We start from the raw sequence: 20,936 nt of genomic DNA on the forward strand, positions 1-20,936 counted from the left end.
CCAAGTAGATAACATCCATTGGCTCTCCTTTGTCTAACCTGCTCCTTACCTCCTCAAAGAATTCTAACAGATTTGTCAGGCATGACCTCCCCTTGATGAAACCATGCTGACTTTGCCCTATTTTACCATGCACTTCCAAGTATTCTGAAATCTCATCCTTAATAACGGACTCTAAAATCTTACCAATGACTGAGGTCAGGCTAATCGGCCTGTAATTTCCTGTCTTTTGCCTCACTCCCTTCTTAAACAGGGGGGTTACAGTAGCGATTTTCCAGTCCTCTGGGACCCATCTGACTCCAGTGATTCCTGAAAGATCACCACCAACGCCTCCACTATCTCTTCAGCTATCTCCTTCAGAACTCTGGGGTGTAGTCCATCTGGTCCAGGTGATTTATCCACCTTCAGACCTTTCAGTTTTCCTAGCACCTTCTCCTTGGTAATGGCCACCATACTCATCTCTGCCCCCGACTCTCTTGAATTTTGGGGATGTTACTCATGTCTTCCTCCATGAAGACTGACACAAAGTACCTATTCAGTTCCTCCACCATTTCTTTGTTCCCCATTATTACTTCTCCAGCGTCATTTTCCAGCGGCCCAATGTCCACTTTTGCCTCTCTCCTACCCTTTATATATCTAAAAAAACTCTTGCAATCTTCTTTTATATTACTGGCTAGCTTACCCTCATATTTAATCTTCTCCCTCCTTATTTCTTTTTTAGTTGTCCTCTGTTGATCTTTGTAGGCTTCCCAATCCCCTGGCTTCTCACTGCGCTTCTCCTCATTATATGCTTTCTCTTTAGCTTTTATGCTGTCTCTGACTTCCCTTGTCAGCCATGGTTGTCTCGTCCTCCCTTTAGTATGCTTCTTCTTCCTAGGGATGAATTTTTGCTGTGTCTCCCAAATTACTCCCAGAAACTCCTGCCATTGCTGTTCCACTGTCTTTCCTGCTAGGCTCATCTCCCAGTCAATTCTGGCCAGCTCCTCCCTCATGCCTCTGTAGTTACCTTTATTCAACTGTAATACCGTTACATCTGATTCCAGCTTTTTCCTCTCAAATTGCAGGGTAAATTCTATCATATTATGGTCACTTCCTCCTAAGGGTTCCTTCACCTTAAGCTCCCTTATCAAATCTGCCTCATTACACATCACTAAATCTAGAATTGCCTGTTCCCTAGTGGGCTCCACCACAAGCTGCTCCAAAAAGCCATTTCATAGACATTCCACAAATTCCTTTTCTTGGGATCCACTACCATCCTGATTTTCCCAGTCTACCTGCATATTGAAATCCCCCATGATCAATGAAACCTTGCCTTTCTTACATGCCTTTTCTATCTCCTGGTGTATCTTGTGCCCCACATCCTGACTACTGTTCGGAGGCCTGTACATAACTCCCATTATGGTTCTTTTACCTTTGCGGTTCCTCAACTCTACCTACACGGATTCTACATCATCTGACCCTACGTCATTTCTTGCTATCAATTTAATTTAATTTTTTACTAACAAAGCAACCCCACCCCCTCTGCCAACCTGCCTATCTTTTCGATAGGATGTACATCCTTGGTTATTTAGCTCCCAGTCCTGATCCCCCTGCAGCCATGTCTCCGCGATGCCCACCACATCGTACCTGCCAATTTCAATCTATGCCACAAGCTCATTTACCTTGGAATGGAACAACATTGGCCATTCTCCAGTCCTCTGGGACCTCACCCATAGCCAGTGAGGATAAAAAGATTTCTGCCAAGGCCCTAGCAATCTCCTCCCTTGCCTCCCTCAGTACTCTGGGGTAGATCCCATCTGGCCCTGGGGACTTATCCACCTTAATATTCTTCAAGATGCCTAACACCTCCTCTTTTTTGATCTCAACATGATCCAGATTATCTACACACTCTTCCCTAGACAAATCGACCGCTAAGTCCTTCTCTTTGGTGAATACCGATGAGAAGTACACATTTAGTATCTCTCCCATTTCTTCTGGCTCCACACACAGATTCCCACCTCTGTACCTGAGTGGGCCTACCTTTTCCTTGGCTACCCTCTTGCTTTTTACATATGTATAAAAGGCCTTGGGATTTTCCTTAATCCTGGTTGCCAATGACTTTTCATGACCCCTTTTAGCCCTCCTGACTCCTTGCTTAAGTTTCTTCCTACTTTCTTTATATTCTCCACAGGCTTCATCTGCTCCCAGCCTTCTAGCCCTTACGAATGCTTCCCTTTTCTTTTTGACTAATCTCACTATATCCTTCGTTATCCAAGGTTCCTGAAACTTGCCATACTTATCCTTTATCCTAGCAGGAACATGCCGGTCCTGAATTCTTATCAACTGACGTTTGAAAGCCCCCCACATGTCAGTTGTTGATTTGCCCTCAAACATCCGCCTCCAGTCTAGGTTCCTCAGTTCCTGCCTAATATTGTTATAATTAGCCTTCCCCCAATTTAGCACCTTAACCTGAGGACTCCTGTTATCCTTATCCGCCAGTACCTTGAAACTTACTGAATTATGGTCACTTTTCCCGAAATGCTCCCCATCTGAAACTTTGACCACCTGGCCGGGTTCATTCCCTAATACCCCTTCCCTAGTTGGACTATCTACATATTGTCTCAGGACGCCCTCCTGGATGCACCTTACAAATTCTGCACCACCCAAACCCCTAGTACTAAGTGATTCCCAGTCAATATAGGGAAAGTTAAAATCACCCACCACAACAACCCTATTGCTTTTACATCTTTCCAAAAGCTGCCTACATAACTGTTCCTCAATTTCCCGCCGGCAATTGGGAGGCCTATAGTAAACCCCCAAAATTGTGACTGCATCCTTCCTATTCCGGAGCTCTACCCATATTGCCTCACTGCATGAGCCCTCCTAGTTGTCCTCCTGTGCTACAGCTGTGATATTCTCCTTAATTAGCAGTCCAACTCCCCCACCTCTTCTACATCCCTCTCTATCCTGCCTGAAACATCTAAATCCTGTAACGTTTATCTGCCAATCCTGTCCATCCTTCAACCAAGTCTCTGTAATAGCAATAACATCATTGTCCCAAGTACTAATCCAAGCTCTAAGCTCATCTGCCTTGCCTGTTATACTTCTTGCATTGAAACAAATGCATTTCAGACCCCCAGTCCCACTGTTCAGTAATTTCTCTCTGCCTGCTCTTCCTCTTAGTCCTACTGGCCATATTCACTAGTTCCCAGTCATTTATTTCACCTGCTGACCTATTGCTCTGGTTCCCACCCCCCTGCCATACTAATTTAAACCCTCCCGAGTGACACTAGCAAACTTCGCAGCCAGGATATTGGTGCCCCTCCAGTTTAGATGCAACCCGCCCTTCTTGTACAGGTCCCACCTGCCCCGGAAGAGATCCCAATGATCCAGATATCGGAAAACCTCCCTCCGACACCAGCTGTTCAGCCACGTGTTTAGCTGCACTATCTTCCTATTTCTAGCCTCACTGGCACGTAGCACAGGGAGTAATCCTGAGATTACAACCCTAGAGGTCCTGTTTTTTAACTTTCTGCCTAACTCCCTGAACTCCCGCTGTAGGACCTCGTCACTCTTCCTGCCTATGTCATTAGTACCAATGTGTACCACGACCTCTGGCTGTTCTCCCTCCCCCTTCAGAATGTCCCGTACCCGATCAGAGACATCCTGGACCCTGGCACCAGGGAGGCAACATACCATCCTGGTGTCTCTTTCACGACCACAGAAGAGCCTGTCTGAGCCCCTGACTATAGAGTCCCCTATGACAATTGCTCTTCTGTGCTTTGACCCCCCCTGCTGAACAAACAGAGACAGCCGTGGTGCCTCTGCTCTGGCTACTGCTGTTGTTTTCCCCTTATAGGCCATCCCCCCCAACAGTATCCAAAACGGTATACCTGTTAGAGAGGGGGACAGCCACAGGGGATTTCTGCACAGACTGCCTGCCCCTTCTAGCGGTCACCCATCTATCTGTCTGTACCTTGGGTGTGACCACATCTGCAAAACTCCTGTCTATGACGTTTTCCGCCACCTGAATGCTCCTAAGTGCATCCAACTGCTGCTCCAACCGATCCATGCGGTCTGTGAGGAGCTGCAATTGGGTACACTTCCTGCAGATGTAGTTGTCCGGGACACTTGAAGCGTCACACATTTCCCACATCCCACAGGTGAAGCACTTCACCCCAGCAACTGCCATTTCTAGAAGTATTTAATAAATTAATTTAAATCTAATAACTGCTTCCTTATTAACCATACGTTCCCTAGGGCTAGATTTCCACTATAAATGCTAAATTCTAAGAACAGTAATCCCCTGCTTCTGGTCTAGATACCCTCTACTTATTAATTAAGTGATTAATTTATTTGGGTTTAATTAGTTTAACAATGTTTTAGTTTCAAATTCAGTGTAGATTCCCTACCAGCCAATCAGGTCACAGATTTACCGTGACGCCACTTTTAATTTTTTTTAAGACCCGAGGTCCGCCCTCCGACTCTGCTCCCTGGAACTAGGCCGCGAATCCCCGAGGTAAGGTTTTTATACTCCCCACTCTGGAACTCTGCCCTCCGACTCTGCTTCCTGGAACTAGGCCGCGAATCCCCGAGGTAAGGTTTTTACACTCACCGCTCTGGAACTCCGCCCTCCGACTCTGCTCCCTGGAACTAGGACGCGAATCCCCGAGGTAAGGTTTTTATACTCACCACTCTGGAACTCCGCCCTCTGACTCTGCTCCTTGGAACTAAGTCAGGAATCCTCGAGGTAAGGTTTTTATATTCACCGCTCTGGAACTCCACCCTCTGACTCTGCTCCCTGGAACTAGCCGAACCTAGTCTAGACTCCAATAAGACATTAGAATTAGCTATCGCGATGGAGCATGCTGTTAGAAATTCCGAAGGTATAAAAGAGACACAAAATGGTGCCGTCTATCTGGTCGAGCGGGACAATCTGGCAACAAAAGGCGCAAAAACTTTGGACTCCACGGAAAGGCGGGAAATGCTCTCTAGCTCCAGACCATTGAAAAACTATGGTACTGCAGTGAAAACCCACAAAATGAAAGCGAGAAATACATCCAGGCCTCCAGTGAGTGAACGACAACACAAACAAGGCGAGTACTTTTTCTGCCACTGCTATGGCCACATAAGACAGCGCTGCAGGGAAAGGTTAAAACAATAATTGCTTAGAAGCAGGAGACATTTACTGTTTACAGGCTGTTGCTGATGGGGAGTAGTAGTCATTTTTTTAAACCTAGGTGTCCTGCACTATAGGGGCCTTAGTCTTTCATATTAGCTTAGTTTAAAATAAACTGAGGGGCGTGAACAGAAGAGGGACAGTTTACTTTGTGCTGCCACAAAAAGTAAGTCTCTTACTACCATTGCAATTTAACCAGCAGAGCCCGTATAATGAATTTAAACTGCACTTTGAGCATGTTCTATTGGACCTTTTGAAATTGTTACTGAAATTATTTCCGTGTTGTTTTTGATGGTCTGAATCACTGTGTTTGTATAGCATGCAAGTTATAGCAAGAACTCTGGCTGTGACTTCTGCTGAGGTATGATTCCTTATATACCAGCAGCCCTTTCTTTATTGCTGCCTATTTGAGTGTCAGTTGGCTGTTCAGCTGGCAGGGAATCATGCCCACACATTCTCTCCTTACCTGATCCATGCAAGTACTCTTCAGCAGGGGTCACTGGATAGCAATTAAGAGCAGGAACCTTTGTTTTTTTTCCCCCCTGTTCCACAACCCAGGGCTCTGAAACCAATGGAGTGTGGTAATCACAGCCCTGTTGCATAATAATTTTAACACTGTATTCTTACCTGATCCTTTGACTTCACTTGTGTTCACTGCTTTTCAAATTCAATTAGTTTTTAAATAACAATTTTATGCCACTTTGAGCTGTGGCAGAGGAGACTGTAGCATTTTATAACTTGTAACTGGGTTTTTACAGAAACTAACGCACTCTTGTCCTCTCCTGCTTTGAGTATTGAACTTCGAGAAAGGAACAATACTGAATGATTCTGTATGCCTGCATTGGTTCCAGTTTGTGTTTTTGTATTTGTGCAACTATTTTGCAAAGCTTGCCACAAAGTGTACCTTAATATGCATTTATGTGGCACCTTAGCATAGTTAAAAGTTCCAGGGCACTTAACAGGTGTGATTATCAAACAAAAAATTTAACACCAAACCACATAAGGAGGTATTGTGATAGGTTTTCAAAAGCTTGGCAAGAGGTTGGCTTTAAGAAGGTCTTAGAGGATAGAGACGGAGAGGTTTAGGGAGGGAACGCTAGAACACAGGGGTATCTGTCAATGGGGGAGCAATTTAAAATTGGATGTGCTAAAGGCCAGATTTGGAGGAGCGCAGAGACCGTTGAGGGGAGTGGGGGAGGCAATGTGGGGGTTTGAAAACAAGAATGACAAGTGAAGAGGGGAAGTGTGTCCTACAGTCAGTTCTTGTTGAAAATAACAAGGGTGACATCACAAGACAGTACGAGAGAGCGGCGGAGAGATCAGAACCAGTGCAAGTGTGATGAAGCTTCAAAAAGTGACATCAGCACAAAGCTGAGAACTGATTGGTGAGTAGTGGGTAAGTGTTTTTCTCCAGTTTAAAATAGTTTAAGCTAAGGACAGGTAAGGGTTCTAGTTTTTATTTAAAGTACATAAATAATTTAACGTTTTTTTTACTGTATTTAACTTAAAGGGTTTTTTTTTCAACTAGAGGCATGGCAGGGCTAGGCTCAGTCCCATGTTATGTACCGCCTGCAACATGTGGGAAGTCCTAGATGCTCCTTGCACTCTGACCGACCACATGCGCAGGAAGTGCCACCAGCTGCAGCCAATTGAGCTCCATGTTTCGGAGCTTGAGCGGCAGCTGGAGGCACTGAGGTGCATCCGTGAGGCTGAGAGTTTCGTGGATAGCAGGTTTTTAGACGTGGTCACACCACAGCTTGCGGAAGTGCAGACAGAGAGGGAATGGGTGACTATCAGTCAGAAGAAAGACGTCAGGCAGGTAGTCAGGAAATCCCCAGGGTGTATCTCACTTGAGAACCATTTTTCTGTGTTGGAAAATGGTGAGAGTGATGGTTCCTCTGGGGAGTGCAGCCACACTCGTGTCACTGTGAGTGGTTCAGCTGCACAGGTGGGGGGGGGAAGGAAAAAGAGGGGGAGAGCAAAAGTGATAGGAGACTCGATAGCAAGGGGAACAGACAGGCGTTTCTGCGGCTGTGGATGTGACTCCAGGATGGTATGTTGCTTCCCTGGTGCCAGGGTCAAGGATGTCACTGAACGGCTGCAGAGCATTCTAATGGGGGAGGGCAAACAGACTAAGATTGTGGTACGTATTCGTACCAACGACATAGATAGAAAGAGGGATGAGGTCCTGCAAGCAGAATTTAAGGAGATAGGAAACAGATTAAAAAACAGGACCTCGAAGGTAGTAATCTCTGGATTCCTTCTGGTGCCACGCGCTAGTGAGTATAGAAATAGGAGGTTAGTCCAGATGAATGTGTGGCTGGAGAGATGATGCAGGAGAGAGGGCTTTAGATTTCTGGGACATTGGGACCATTTCTGGGGATGGGGTGGGACTTGTACAGGGTAGACTGGTTGCACCTGAACTGGAACGGGATCAACATCCTTGTGGGGAGATTTGCTAGTGCTGTTAGGGAGGGTTTAAACTAGCTTGGCAGGGGTGTGGGATCCTGAGAGGAGGTTCAGCAAGGGGAGATGCACAGCCAAAATTAGAAGAGAGAGCAACATTGTCTGGAAGGCATTGAAAATTATAGGCCAGTTAAGGCACAAGGGAGTTTGAGAAGGTTGGATGGTATTTATTTGAATGCAAGGAGTCTGACGAATAAGGCAGATGAGTTGAGGGCACAAATTAACACAAGGAAGTATGATTTCATTGCTGTCACAGATACATGGTTGAGAGAGGGGCAGGATTGGCAGCTCAATATTCCAGGATATAGGGTCTTCAGGCAAGACCAGGAAGGAGGTAAAAGAGGAGGGGGTATCGCAATATTGATCAAGGAATCAATTACAGCAGTAAGGAGGGATGACATCTTAGAAGGCTCCTCAAATGAAGCCACATGGGTAGAACTGAAAAACAAAAAAGGATCAATCACATTGCTGGGAGTGTGCTATTGGCCCCCAAACAGTCAGAGAGAAATGGAAGAGCAGATATGTAGGCAAATTTCAGAGAAGTGTAAAAATAATAGGGTAGTAATAGTGGGGGATTTCAACTTCCATAACATTAACTGGGTTAGTCATAGTGTGATAGATTTAGAGGGAGAAGAATTCTTAAAATGCATCCAGGAGAGCTTTTTAAGCCAGTATATAGAAGGTCCTACAAGGTCCTGGACTTAATTTTAGGGAATGAAGCCGAGCAAGTGGTAGAGGTATCAGTGGGTGAATATTTTGCAGATAATGATCATAACTCTGTTAGATTCAAGGTAGTTATGGAAAAGGACAAGGATGGGCCAGAAATCAGAGTTCTAAATTGGGGGAAGGCCGATTTTAATAAGATCAGATATGATTTGGCCAGAGTGGACTGGGAGCAGCTACTTTTAGGTAAACCTGCTTCAGAACAGTGGAACTCATTCAAGAAGGAAATAGGGAGTGTACAGGGCCAACACATTCCAGTAAAGACAAAGGGTGGGACCAACAAATCCAGGGAACCCTGAATGTCAAGGGATATACAGGATTGGATAAAGAGAAAAAGGGAAGCTTATGGCAGGTACTGAGGGCTCAAAACAGCGGAAGCCCTAGAGGAGTATAGAATGTGATGGGGGGATCTTAAAAAGGAAATTGGGAGAGCAAAAAGGAGGCATGAGAAAACATTGTCAGGTAAAATAAAGGAAAATCCAAAGTTATTTTACAAGTACATTAAGAGTAAGAGGATAACTAGGGAAAGAGTAGGGCCCATTAAGGACCGTAGTGGTAATTTGTGTGTGGAGCCGGAAGATGTAGGTAGGGTTCTAAATGAATACTTTGTGTCGGTGTTCACAAGTGAGAGGGACAACGTTGGTATGGAAATCAGGCTGTGATATAATTGAAGAAATTAGCATAGAAAGGGAGGAGGTTCTAAGTGGCCTGGCAAGCTTAAAAGTATATAAATCTCCAGGCCCGGATGAAATGTATCCCAGGCTGTTGAGTGAGGCAAGGGAGGAGCTGGCAGGGGTGCTGGCAATAATTTTCAATACCTCTCTGGCTACAGGAGAGGTGCCAGAGGACTGGAGGACAGCCAATGTGGTACCGTTATTCAAGAAGGGAGGAAGGGATAAACCAAGGAACTACAGGCCAGTCAGTCTAACCTCAGTGGTGGGGAAACTATTGGAAGCGATTCTGAGGGACAGAATTAATCTACACTTGGAGAGGCAGGGATTAATCAAGGGCAGTCAGCATGGTTTTGTTAAGGGGAGGTCATGTCTGACCAATTTGATTGAATTTTTTGAAGAGGTGACCAGGTGTGTAGATGAGGGCAATGCATTTGACGTAGTCTACTTGGACTTCAGTAAGGCTTTTGATAAGGTCCCACATGGGAGACTGATAATGAAGTTAAGAGCCCATGGCATCCAAGGCACTTTGGCAAATTGGATCCAGAATTGGCTGAGTGGCAGGAAGCAAAGGGTGATGGTCGAGGGGTGTTTTTGTGACTGGATGCCTGTGTCTAGTGGGGTTCCACAGGGATCGGTGTTGGGTCCATTGCTGTTTGTGATATACATAAATGATTTAGACTTGAATGTAGGAGGGCTGATCAGTAAGTTCGCCGATGACACGAAAATTGGTGGGGTGGTAAATAGTGAGGTGGATAGCTTTAGATTACAGGAGGATACAGACAGACTGGTCAGATGGGATGATCAGTGGCAAATGGAATTTAATCTGGATAAGTGTAAGGTGATACACTTGGGCAGGACAAATAAGGCACAGGAATACACGATGAATGGTAGGACCCTGGGAAGCACCGAGGATCAGAGGGACCTTGGTGTGCATGTCCACCGGTCCCTTAAGGTAGCGGGGCAGGTAGATAAGGTGGTTAAGGTGGCATATGGGATACTTGCCTTTATTAGCTGAGGCATAGAATATAAGAGCAGGGAGGTTATGCTGGAACTGTATAAAACACTGGTTAGGCCACAGCTAGAGTATTGCATGCAGTTCTGGAATCCGCATTATAGGAAGGATGTGATTGCACTAGAGAGAGTGCAGAGGAGATTTACCAGAGTGTTGCCTGGGCTGGAGAGTTTTAGTTATGAGGAAAGATTGGATAGACTGGGGTTATTTTCCCTGGAGCAGAGGAGATTGAGGGGGACATGATTGAGGTGTGTAAAATTATGAGGGGCATAGATAGAGTAGACAGGAAGGAATATTTCCCCTTGATGGAGGGATCAATAACCAGGGGGCATAGATTTAAGGTAAGGGGCAGGAGGTTTAGAGGGGATGTGAGGAAGAATTTTTTCACCCAGAGGGTGGTGGGAATCTGGACCTCTCTGCCTGAAAGGGTGGTAGAGGCAGAAACCCTCATAAGTATTTGGATGTGCACTTGCGATGCCATGGCATACAAGGCTATGAGCCTAGTGCTGGAAAAGGGGATTAGAATAGTTAGGTACTTGTTTGACTGGCGCAGACTCGATGGGCCGAAGGGCCTTTTTCTGTGCTGTAGCCCTCTATGACACTATAACACTATAAAGGCAGAAGGAAAAATCGTGAAATATGCCCCATGGAAGAGCCAGAAGAAATAGAGTCGGACATCCATTTGTCATATAACCTCAAAGTGGGCAGAACCGAGCCAATCCAAGTAGTCATAATGATCAACGGATGGAAGTTGATACAGGAGTGTCAATGTCCATCATTGGAGAGCATACATTTAGATATCTGAGTAAAGGAACCCATCCTTTGAAGTTAGAAGTTTTGGACACATAGCTGAGGACATAAACGGGTGAAGAAATAAGACTGAAAGAGTTATGTCAGGTCTTGGTGAAGTACAGAGATCAATCTGAAAGGCTGCCTGCGCCAGTGGTAGCCGGAGAGGGACCCAGCTTAATAGGCTGCAACTGGCTCGAAAAGATTAAATGGAAATGTGCTGACATTTTTCAAGTTGCTACGAGAGGCCTACAAGACTTAATGTAAAGATACTCTTCAGTTTTTAACAACGAATTAGGAAGGATTCGAGGGTTACAGTCCCGAATCCATGTAGACCCAAACGCAGACCAGTCCCTTACACTTTGCAGGACAAGGTAGAAGCCAAGTTGAACAAACCGGAGAAATTGGCCACCCTGCAGCCAGTGCAGTTTGCTGAGTGGGCGACACCCATTGTACCTGTGCTAAAGCCAGACCAAAGGAAAGGTTTGTGCGGTAACTACAAACTAACTGTAAAGTAGCCAGGCTGGAGAGACACCGAATACCCAAGATTGAGGAATTATATTCAAAATTGGCAGGGGGCACCACATATTCAAAATTAGATATGAACCATGCCTACCAGCAGGTAGAGTTGGAAAACAACTCTAGAGAATTTGTCACCATTAATATGCATCGTGGATTGTATCAATATACAAGATTGCCCTTTGGGGTCTTCTCTGTGTGCTATTTTTCAGAGGGCTATGGAAAACCTGCTTCAAGGTTTACCCCATGTTGTCATTTACTTAGACAACATTTTGGTCACTGGACTAACCGTCGAGGAGAATTTAGCAAATCTGGAGGAGGTGCTCAAAAGATTCACCCAAGCGGGGGTAGGCTTAAAGGAAAGATGCCTGTTTCGAGCCAGAGAGGTCATTTACTTGGGCCACAAGGTTGATGCACAGGGCCTGCACTCTGTGGAAGAGAAAGTCTAGGCCATTCATGAGGCGCCTGTCCAGAGAAATACCACTGAGTCATAGAGTCATAGAGTTATACAGCACAGAAACAGGCCCTTCGGCCCATCATGTCTGTGCAGCCATCAAACACCTATTTATTCTAATCCCATTTTCCAACACTTGACATGTAGTAGCCCTGTATGCTATGGCATTACAAGTGTTCATCTAAATACTTCTTAAATATTGTGAGGGTTTCTGCCTCTACCACCCTTTCAGGCAGTGTTCTCCAGATTCCAACCACCCTCAGGGTGAAAAAAATGTTCTTCAAATTCCCTCTAAAGCTCCTGCACCTTACCTTAAATCTATGCCCCCTGGTTATTGACACCTCCGCTAAGGAGATAAATTTCTTCCTATCTACCCTATCTATGCCTCTCATAATTTTGTATATCTCTATCAGGTGCCCCCTCAGCTTTCTCTGCTCTAAGAAAAACAACCCTAGCCGATCGGTCTCTCTTCATAGCTGAAACGCTCCAGTTCAGGCAATTTCCTGGTGAATCTCCTCTGCAGACTCTCCAGTGCAATCACATCCTTCCTATAATGTGGCGACCAGAACTGCACACAGTACTTCAGCTGTGGCCTAACGAGTATTCTGTACAGCTCCAACATAACCTCCCTGCTCTTATATTCTATGCCTCAGCTAAGAAAGGCAAGTATCCCATATTCCTTCTTAACCGCCTTATCTACCTGTGCTGCTGCCTTCAGGGATCTATGGACATGTACACCAAGGTCCCTCTGATCCTCTGTGCTCCCTAGGGTACTACCATTCATTGTATTGCCTTGCCATGTTAGTCCTCCCAAAATGCATCACCTCAAACTTGTCAGGGTTAAATTCCATTTGCAACTGCTCTGCCCATCTTAGCAGCCTGTCTATATCGTCCTGTAATCTAAGGCTTTCCTCCTCACTATTTATAGCACCACCAATTTTCGTGTCATCTGTGAATTTACTGATCATACCTCCTTTATTCACATCTAAATCATTAATGTACACTACAAACAGCAAGGGTCCCAGCACCGATCCCTGCGGTGCACCACTCGTCACAGGCTTCCAATCGCAGAAACAATCTTCGATCATCACCCTCTGCCTCCTGCCACTAAGCCAATTTTGGATCCAATTTGCCAAAATTCCCTGGATCCCATGGGCACTTTCCTTCTTGACCATTTTCCCATGTGGGACCTTGTCAAAAGCCTTACTGAAGTCTATGTAGACTACATCAACTACACTACCCTCATCTACACAAATAGTCACCTCCTTGAAAAATTCAATCAAATTTGTTAGACATGATCTCCCCTGACAAAGCCATGCTGACTATCCCTGATTAATCCCTACCTGTCCAAATGGAGATTAATCCTGTCCCTCAGAATTTTTTCCAATAGTTGCCCTACCACTGATGTTAGACTCACAGGCATGTGTTTATCTGGTTCATCCCTACTACCCTTCTTGAACAATAGTACCACATTTGCTGTCCTCCAGTCCTCTGGCACCTCTCCTGTGGCCAGGGAGGATTTGAAAATTAGTGTCAGAGCCCCTGCAATTTCCTCCCTTGCCTCACATGGGATACATCTCATCTGGGCCTGGGGATTTATCCACTTTTAAGCCCGCTAAAACCACTAATACCTCCTCCGTTTCAATGCTAATTTGTTCAAGTATATCACAGTCCCCCTCCCTGATTTCTACACCTGCATTGTCCTTCCCCATAGTGAACACAGATGAAAAGTAATCATTCAAAACCTCACCTACATCCTCTGGCTCCATACACAGATTGCCACTTTGGTCCCTAGTAGGCCCTACCCTTTCCCTGGTTATCCTCATGCCCTTAATATATTTATAAAATGCCTTGGGATTTTCCTTTATCTTGCCCACAATTGTTTTTCATGCCCCCTCTTCGCTCTCCTAATTACTTTTTTAACTACCCCCCTACACTTTCTATTCTTGTCTAGGGCTTCCGCCTTTTTCAGCCCTATCTGCCATAAACCTCCTTTTTTTCCCTTATCCAATCCTCTATATCCCTTGGCATCCAGGGTTCCATGGACTCATTGGTCCTATCCTTCACCTTTATGGGAACATGTTGGCCCTGAACTCTCACTATTTCCTTTTTGAATGACTCCCATTGGTCTGATGTAGACTCTCCTACAAATAGCTGCTCCCAGTCCACTTTGGCCAGATCCTGTCTTTTCATATAGAAATCGGCCTTCCCCCAATTCAGGACCTTAATTTGGATAAAAGCAAAATGCTGCGGATGCTGGAAACCTGAAACAAAAACAGAAAATGCTGGAAAAACTCAGCAGGTCTGGCAGCATCTGTGGAGAGAGAAACAAAGTTAATGAAGAAGGGTCATACGGACTCAAAACATTAACTCTGTTTCTCTCTCCACAGATGCTGCCAGATCTGCTGAGTTTTTCCAGCATTTTCTGCTTTTGCTTCAGGACCTCTATTTCTCATCCATCTTTGTCCTTTTCCATAACTACCTTAAATCTTACTGAGTTATGGTCACTATCTCCGAAATGCTCCCCCACTGATACTTCTACTACTTGCCCGGCTTCATTCCCTAAGATTAGGCCCAGTACCGCCCCTTCTCTTGTAGGGCTTTCTACGTGCTGGCTCAAAAAAGCTCTCCTGGATGCACTTTAAGAATTCTGTCCCCTCTAAGCCTTTCACACTAAGATTATCCCAGTTAATCTTGAGAAAGTTGAAATCCCCTACTATTATTACCGTATTATTTTTACAATTCTCTGAGATTTACCTACATATCTGCTCCCCTATCTACCCCTAACTGTCTGGAAGCCTATAGTACACTCCCAGCAAAATGATTTTTTTTAAAGTTCTACCCATATGGCCTCATTTGAGGAACCTTCTAAGATACCATCCCTCCTTACTGCAGTAATTGACTCCTTGATCAATAGTGCAATGCCACCTCCTCTTTTACACCCCCTGCAGTCATACCTGAAGATTCTATAGTCTGGAATATTGAGCTTCCAGTCTTGCCCTTCCCTCAACCATGTCTCTGTGATAGCAACAATATCATATTCCCATGTGTTAATCAATGCCCTCGATTCATCTGCCTTACTTGTAAGACTCCTTGTGTTAAAATAGATGCAATCCAGCCTTGTATTATTCCCTTGTGGCTTAACAGCTCTATATTTGCTCTGCTTTCCAGACTGACTTAGTTTCTCTTCTATATTTGGCTGTGCATCACCCCCTACTGTACCTCCACTCTATCCCAACCCCTGCCAAATTAGTTTACACCCTCGCCGTGCCTTAAGGCTTAAGGCCTTCTTAGGCATGTTAAACTATTATGGCCGATTCCTCCAGAATCTTTCGACCGTCCTGGCCCCATTGTATGGCCTAGTTAAGAAGAACCAGAAATGGAGTTGGCAAGCCTCGCACTTTGTTGGGCTATGATGCTTAACCCGTCAAAGCAGACCTCCTGAGAAACTTGACCTGTAAGTAGTTATTGTGTAAATAATTAATGTGTTTTAAGCGTGTTAGCTGTACTTTTAAGTAAAGGAGGAGGGATGTGGTAAAGTGTACTTTTAAGAGAATGGAAGTGTACTGATCATATGATAGCACTGACAAACAGCGTGGGCAACTGGGAACTGTAAGCCTAGTTCTGGAGGTTTCTGAGTGAGCACATCTGATCTGGTGCTCTGCCCTATGTCTCAATAAACCATCACTGTTTATTCTTACACGAGCCTCTCCCCGTTATTGATTGTAAGCAGGAATTGAAGAGAATATAGGAAGGTGTGTAGTTCGAGCTCGGTTGGCCAACGAACTCGTTTACCCAAGACATAGAATGAGGCATTCTAGTGAATTGCTGTCCCAGCAACACCTGCAAAGACTTTCCTTCATAAGTTTACATGTTTAGCACTGTTGGGTGGCTACTGATGGGTGAAGCTGGAGTTAAAGACCCTTCATAGGATTGCTCTAATGTTGCTTTAGGCTGTTTGCTTGAAGTAATTTATTTTATGGGCTGAATTTTTCGTCCCACGTGCAGGCACATGACCAACCCGAACGGGAGTAAAATAGTACGCGATGACATTGGGTGAGTGTTCCGACGTCATTGTGCACTCGCGCGATATTTCACTCAGCAGTGCACGCGGGTACTGGAGCTACGCCCGCCATTAATTAACAGGCCACTTAAGGCCAATAACAATCCAATTCTCTGAGATTTTTCGTTGCCCATGCGATTTCCAGCTCATTGCACGGGCAAAACGGGCAGGTGGCTGACCGACATTTTGACAAACCTCATCCAAGTGCGGGATAAAAAGGGTCAGCAGCATTGCCAATGTGAGTAGTGAGGAGTTTTGGAGATAGATTGCAGCTGGTTGCTTATTGGTACTTGGCAGCTTCAACTCTGTGCAGGGTTTCATTCTTAGCATTTCCAGGCTTCATTTCAGGATTCATTGCTGTCTGCCAGGCCCCCAGAGGATTCAGACTGTGTGGACCCTTCCAGGTATCTGACAGCCTTCCCTTACCCTGGTAATGGGGATTGTGGTCTCCGCTGGTGGCACCTCGTCTGAGCAGGAAGAGAGGGGCAGAAGGGAGAGGGGGCCACGTGTCCCTATGCAGCTTCCAGGGGAGTGACCTGTTGGAGGAGAGGCGCAGGCATAAGGTGCACAGGGCTAGCAGGAAGTCCAAAGCGGAAGAGGCCACAGAGGACACCACTATCCTGCTGTCAGGGTTTACAGGAAGTGATACAGCTACCTCTATATGTCCGAGATGCAATGCCGAAGGAGGCTTCGCCTCTCAAGGGAAACCATGATCTCCATTTGCCAGATGATTGGGCCTGAGATCAGCTCTGACTGTGTGGGTGCACACCCCATGCCAGTGGCTCTGAAGGCCACAGTGGTCCTCAACTTCTAGGCCTCCGGTTCTTCCCAGGGGTCAGTGGGGGATGTGTGGAGACTCCCAATCAGTTGTCCACAGTCACGTCAAGCTGGTGACAGAAGCTCTGTTCAGGCAGGTACTGACCTTTATTCTTTACCATATGAACGAGACCAGCTAGGCTGAGCGAGCCAGAGACTTTTCAGCGATTGCTGGGTTCCCCCGCATCCAGGGTGCTATAGACTGCACACATGTGGCCATCAAGGCGCCAGCAAGTGAGCCGGGTGCCTTCGTCAACAGGAAGGGCTTCCACTCCATGAACGTGCAGATAGTGTGTGACCACAGGATGCAGATTCTGCAAGTCTGTGCAAGGTACTTGGCAGCTCCCATGACGTATACATCCTCAGACACCCCCAGGTACCGAGGCTCTTCAGTGCTCCAGCCCGACTTGATGAATGTCTGCTGGGTGACAAGAGCTATCTGTTGAAGAGGTGGCTCATGACGCCTCTGCGCCACCCAAGAACAGAGGCAGAGAAGCATTACAATTTGAGTCATGGCTCCACAAGGGCAGTGGTAGAGAAGACAATAGGTCTTCTCTTGATGTGCTTCCGATGCCCGGACTGTTCAGGGGAAGCACTACAATACCCCCAGAGCAGGTGCCACTGATGGTGGTTGCATGTTGCGCTCTCCACAATCTGGCACTGGCAAGGGGAGATCCACTGGAGGGAAGGGATCTTGATGCAGCTACCCAGGCCACAGATGATGAGTCCAGTGGTGAACCTGAAGATGAGCACGGTGAGGCGAAAGCTGAGGACATGGAGCCAGACCTCGATAACCTCCAGGGAGGCAAGGACACCATGGACACCTTGATTCAATGTTCCTTCAGCTAGGCTACCAAAGATCAGCTTCAAACGCATACCAGGGCTGCTGCCTCCAGCCGAGATGTCTGAAAGGACCCTTTCATTTGAACACAAAGTACACTCAGTACCTGTGCAATAAAGTTCAGAGCCACTTAGGTCCAGCATTACATACTAACGTACCCTGAATCAATGAAATAAAAAGGTGAAGCATACACAGGCCATGAAGAGAAAAACAAAATTTATATCATTTTAACAATTACAGATTATTTACATCAACTTCCCTGGTCTTAATTCTCAGACAAGTATACATTAATTAAACATAAATGAACATAAAATCACCCATGACCTGTCCCTCTTGTGCTCATGGTGCCTTTAACGTACACTTGCGAATGCTATGTCTAGGTGCTCCCCCCTCGCTGGCACAGGCTGACGCTACTGTCTTGTTGACCTTGATGATCTTGATGGTCGTCCTCTGGCCAGTGAAGCCTGTGCTAGCCCCAACTGGGAGGGAGCGGCTATTGCCACGGCTGGAGGAGCTTCTGCCATCATCTGGAGTGCCCTGAGAGGAGCCCGCAGAGATGACAGGCAGCTTGTGCACCAACGTGAGGTCGTGCTGGACTTCCCTGCTCACCATTGATGGATGGGCACCTAGCTGGGATACTGGGTGCCCAATCCACCTCCCGCACCGACACTGACTACCCGAGGCCATTGCCTGTGTGAGGGCTTGCAGGTCCAAGTGCAACCCCAGGAACCCCTGATTCTGTCCCTGGAGCTACCTCTCCGTGAGAGTTGCCACTCCCTCCATGGAGGAGGCAGTGTGCTCGCCCATGATAGTCAACGCAGTGCTCATGCTCTGCATGAACTCCTCCATCATGGAAACCATGGCACGCAGACCCTCATGGATCGCCCGCACATGTCGCTGGCCATCCAACCTCTGCCACCTAATGGACAACTCCAGAGGTTCATCATCAGCCTTTGACTGAACATCATCCTGGTCCCCAGCAGTCCTCCAACTGCTGGCGCCCTGGGTGCTCTCGGCCTCCACCTGCACCTCAAGCGACTGTGGTGCCCTCACCAATGTGCACCGAGATACTAGCCGTCGATCTAATGCCAACTGAGGTGCTGGTATCTGCGCTGGTGCCTGCTTCAGAGAGCGGGTGTGACGCAGGTGACAGTGACGCCCAGCTCCTTACACAATGCCCATAAATATTTCACCCTACCTCCCTCTTTAGTCCTAAAGAATTGTTGCCTCATTTTTCTTATCTCAGCTCGTAACATTTTTATGGAGGTGTCTGAAAACTAGGGAGCTCTAGACCTTGTGGCAGTATCCTCAGAAATACTTCTTCATAGTCACTCTGCTTAGTTCACGAGGTTTCTAATCGAGAGTGTAAGCAGAACTGCAATCCTCTGAAACTATAATAATTAAAATGAGGAAGGAAAGGACGACGAGATCATACCTATGCGTAGAAGCCCTAGTACAATTCACATCCTGCAGGAGCACAAGCACAAAGGAAAATATTGGCTTCTATCTTAACTTACAAATAATTGGGGCATCATTAATGTCAAGATATGAAAACAAATCCACGATTTCTGGACACAGCTGCAGTGTAAAAATAAAGAACTGTTCTTTGGCTGAAATGTTCCTGCTACTCAACTGTTTGAACACCAGCCAAAAAATGCTATGAAAGCAGCTCGGCCTTTGGTGCTAACAAGTACTGACTGCTTGCTCATAATTCCCAACATCAACTGCACCAAAAATAGGTCAGAACAGTCAGTGAGAATAAACTGGAGTCTCATCAGTTTTTTATTCTGATTATTTTCAAAATTCCACAAGTACGGAGCAAAGAACAAGCACAGAAAACGGATACAGAAACTGATCACCTTCGGACAAGTAATCCAGAGGCCTGTGGACCTGGGGATGAATTTTAGTTGCCAAGGTGAGGGGCTCAGGGGCAGGTTCGAGGGCAGGGGCTGGTTAAAGCCCCGAAATGTGATTTCAGGTCATAAATCTAACATGATCCCATCCACTTCCGGATCTCAGCGGGGCAAGAGACAAGTGGGGAGCCCTTGTGGATCTGTTGGCTAAGTAATCTAAATACTCAAGTCGGCACTTAATTCTTGTTTTAGCTGAGAGTTCTGGCTTTAACAGCCAGGGTGCAGATTTCACCTACTGTGTGAAACTCACCAAGGGCAACCAGGCGAGAGCACAGTGGAGAGTGCTCATTCAGTGAAACTGACAGGCCAAGATACCTTCAAACAGTGAAACCTAAGAGCTGCAGCCCTCCCTAAGTGCTGGTGCACACAGAACCTGTTCTGAAAGAGTGCTTTCGCTTTTAAACTTTTTGGATGTCAGTTCGACTGTGTTGCACTTCACTCACCTTCAGCTGAACATTCCTGTTGTCAGCCTTCACTGCAGCTCTACCTTGGACCTGTGATGTGGAGGAGCTGCACCAGCAACACCAACAGATTCAGCAGCAACATTATGAAGAGGAGCAGCTGCCTTCTCCAACAACTGCAGTCATTGTCAGATCCTGTAGTGAGATTATAAGTACACTCTTGTAAAAGATCCCTGCTTAATGTTTACAAAACAGAGGCAACACATGACGCTCCACACGAAAGAGGGCAAGGATACAGAGATGCAGCTGGAAGGAGGCGAGATCCACCCCCTGCGCCACCCCCCCACCCCAACCCACCCTGCCCCTTCCCCCCAAACACAGGATTTACAGGCAGAGGTTCAGCTCTCTCAATATATTTGCGCACCAGTGCCTCTGGAGGCTTAGGTTTTCATGGTGGGTCTTTGCCTGTATCTGCAACCTTCAGCAAAAAGATCTCCTTCCCATTGGACCAAGTGGGCACATATTACCACTGGAGACACCCTGATGACTGCCCCCCATTCCCACCCTCCGCCACCCCCGCCCGGTTTTCTGTCTCTCCCTCAAGCTTTGTGCTCTCTTCTTCTGATAGGAGAGAAAGTAGATGGTTGTGACAGTGAGAAGTGGATTATGTGAGGAGGAGGAAAAGGACACCATTTGTGGATAGTGACTGTGAGATATGAATGTGAAATAGCACAAAGATCAGAGTGAGTGTTTTGTGTTCACTGTTTCGATAGGGATGTGAGGAGGTACCTGGAAAGAGAGAGGAATGGGTGGAGATGCAAGATATGTTGGCCTGAAGAGCACTGTGCTGGAGAATCCTGGGAAAGTCAGGGTGTGGGGGTTAGCGCCCAAATGTGTATGCCCCTCACCTTGAAGGGCATTCAAGTCAGAGTCCCTGCAGTTGGCAGCTCTTCTTTTGGCCCTTGGTACCACTTTGTTGCCCAATCAGGGTGATTGTTTACTCTCATGCTGCCAGTTCCCATTGACCACATGGCATTTCACTTCATGCGATACAACAGCACAATGAGAATTTCAGAGGTGTAAATGAATGCTGTTAGTGTGCTCATACTA

The 20,936-nt window shown here is 46.3% G+C and overlaps 1 long non-coding RNA gene across 1 annotated transcript in view; it reads right to left on the bottom strand.

The window, feature by feature from the left end:
* The window catches only part of LOC144684201 (uncharacterized), a 96,383-nt gene that overhangs the window by 59,766 nt on the left and 15,681 nt on the right, over positions 1-20,936 (bottom strand). Inside the window, exon 2 of the long non-coding RNA XR_013577445.1 lies at positions 19,869-20,021. This is a non-coding gene — a long non-coding RNA (uncharacterized LOC144684201). The remainder of the gene's footprint in view (positions 1-19,868; positions 20,022-20,936) is intronic.

This window comes from Cetorhinus maximus, chromosome 9 (assembly GCF_964194155.1).
Source record: "Cetorhinus maximus chromosome 9, sCetMax3.hap1.1, whole genome shotgun sequence".
Classification (NCBI taxonomy): domain Eukaryota; kingdom Metazoa; phylum Chordata; class Chondrichthyes; order Lamniformes; family Cetorhinidae; genus Cetorhinus; species Cetorhinus maximus.